This window comes from Lolium rigidum, chromosome 5, assembly GCF_022539505.1.
Source record: "Lolium rigidum isolate FL_2022 chromosome 5, APGP_CSIRO_Lrig_0.1, whole genome shotgun sequence".
Classification (NCBI taxonomy): domain Eukaryota; kingdom Viridiplantae; phylum Streptophyta; class Magnoliopsida; order Poales; family Poaceae; genus Lolium; species Lolium rigidum.
In genome coordinates this window covers 222,230,419-222,233,224 of record NC_061512.1, presented here as the reverse complement: position 1 = coordinate 222,233,224, position 2,806 = coordinate 222,230,419, and the positions used below count along the sequence as shown (strand labels likewise).

General features: G+C 53.5%; 1 pseudogene; it reads left to right on the top strand.

Annotated features, from left to right (window-relative positions):
* Positions 1–737: 737 nt before the first annotated feature.
* Positions 738–2,065, top strand: LOC124657121 (annotated as a pseudogene).
* The last annotated feature ends 741 nt before the right edge of the window (positions 2,066–2,806 follow it).

Genomic DNA, 2,806 nt, shown 5'->3' with positions numbered 1-2,806 from the left:
AGCAGCTGAAAAGCCTAGGGAATCTCGCCCTGAGGGGGCCGGGTCCCGACCACCAATCGAGCCAAAAATAGGTCCTTTTCCCATTCCGGACCTTGTGCCTTGCCCCAAGTTTGAAATACCACTTGATCTTGTGAATGGCGTTCCAAAACTGGGAGCCTCTAACTGGCACGTCCCTAGCAAATAAGTCCCTATCCCCTAGGTACTTAGCGCGAATCAAATCAGCCCACAGCCCTTCTGCGTTCTGATAAAGCTTCCATATCCATTTAAGCATCAGCGCGATGTTCATAAGCTTCGTGTTGAGGATACCCAAACCCCCCACTTCTTTCGGCTTACAGACCGTAGCCCAATCAACCATATGGTATTTGCGCTTGTTTCCCACTCCTTCCCAAAAGAAGCGGGATCTCGGTCTGTCCATGGCAAGATGGGTCGCGTCATGGAGAAAATAAATGCCCATTGCGAACATAGGTAAGCTAGACAAGCACGAGTTAGTCAGCTCAAGGCGCCCGGCCGAGGCCAAAAAAAGGCCTTGCCATGGGTCAACCCTATGTCCCACCTTCTCGGGGAGGAAGCACCAGTCCGCTACCCTAAGCGGGCGATCGCTCACTGGCAATCCCAAGTATTTCATTGGTAACGAGCCCAGTTTGCAATTAAGCATATCCGCTACTCTGTGTTTCTCCACCGAAGAGACCCCTATCACAAAAACCTCACTCTTGTCGAAGTTGATTTTTAGCCCGGACATGTTCTCGAAGCTAAGTAAGAGAAACTTGAGGTTAGCGATCCCCAGATCGGACGGCTGGATCAACACCATCGTGTCGTCCGCGTATTGTAAGTGAGTAACCCCCCCAGGGATCAAGTGTGGCACCACCCCTTCGATGTGTCCTGCCTCATTGGCCTTAGACAGCATGGCCGCCAGGCCATCTACCATAAAATCAAAGAGGATGGGGGAGAGTGGGTCGCCCTGACGCACACCCCGAACATTACGGAAAAAGGCCCCGACCTCACCGTTAACGTTGTATCCTGCTAACGCAGACTTCAGCATCAAATCGCGCCGCGGCGCCCCAGACCCAGAGCTCACGATCCTCGAGAGGTCGCATTTCTGGAGCTCCGACCACTACGAGGAGATGGGCGAGCTCGGCGAGGGCACCTATGGCATCGTCGTCGAGGCGCGCCTCCGCTGCACCGGCGCGACCTTCGCCGTCAAGAAGGCGCACCGCTGCCCGCACGAGCCGACGGCATCACCTGCGCCTGCAGCGACGCCCACTTGATGCGGGAGGCTGCCTTCCTCGCAAAGTGCCACGGCCACCCTGCCTTCGTCCAGCTTCGGGCGATCGCGTGCGGCGCCGTCGCCGGGAAGCTCGCCGTCGTCATGGACTACATTGGGCCCAGCCTCGACGACGTCCTCCACGAGAACCGCGGCAGCCGGCCGTTCACGGAGGCCGAGGTACGCTGCATCATGCGCCAGCTCCTCGTCGGGGCCGAGCACATGCACCGGCGCCGCATCGTGCACCGCGACATCAAGCCGGAGAACGTACTCGTCGGCCACGGCGGCATCGAGGACGTCAAGCTGTGCGACCTAGGACTCGCTGTGTCAATGGACGAGCGTCCGCCATATGGGAAGTGCGGCACGTACGGATACATGGCGCCGGAGGTGCTCCTCGGGCAAACCGACTACGGTGCCATGGTGGACATGTGGTCGCTCGGCTGCGTCATGGCTGAGCTACTCACGGGAAAGTTCCTGTTCGACGCGGATGACGATGCTGAGATGCTGCTTGCCATCTTCCGTGTTCTCGGCGTGCCCTTGTTTACGACCTGGCCTGCCTACTACTCCTTGCCGCTCGCCGGGAGACTGGTAAAGACGCCACGTGTCATCTCTCGCAACAAGCTCCGTGAGCACTTCCCGGAGGACCTGCTCTCCGAACAAGGTTTCGAAGTTCTCAAGGGCCTCCTCTCATGCAACACCGACAAGAGGCTATCGGCAACCGCCGCTCTCCGGCGACCATGGTTCACCAGCGCCACCGACAATGCCTCGAGCTTGAGTTGTCGTCTGACAAATATTGCTCTATGATAACAGAAGTTGTAACTACCGAACCTACAAGACATGGTGTCTTGTGAGTTGTGACTAGGATTTCTGTAAGCAACTGATGTGGACGCGTTAGTTTGTGATGCAAGGATTAATATTGTAATTAATGAGTTCCTCACAATTGCTATGATGTGAGCTTTGCTCTCGATCATCGCCTTCATCGGTAATACATTTTTGATCTTTCGGTGACATGTTCCGTAAGGGAAAAAAAGAGTCACAGCATGCCACTAGAAATATTTGACACCTAGATCAACAGGGCAAGACCCCAGAAGACAACAAGTTAGAAAACACATACGACTAGTAAAAAACTTGATCCCAAGTAGGCTGATCCGAGGGGATCTCATATGAAGAACCGAGTATCTTCCTTACAACAACATTGTTGCAAGTCTAGATATAATTCGTATCATTTTAATATTAATATACGTATTGTTTTGCCATCGGCAGTTAACCAAACAACAGTTAGGCTCGTTACTCATTATCCTTTGCATAAAGAAAATATATCGGATGACCTATGAAAATCTCGGCAGAGGAAAATATTCGAGTGGTACAACTTGAGTCTATACGCGGACTGCAAGCATCCGCACCTAGACTCGGGGGCTACTACGCGCACCCGATAAAATGAAGATAGAGTAGATTCAAGGTGAACAAGGACAATGAAGGAGAAGAACATCAGGAGAAGACATACTTTAGTCTCTACCCGAACTATCTTCGGCTAGACACTCGGGG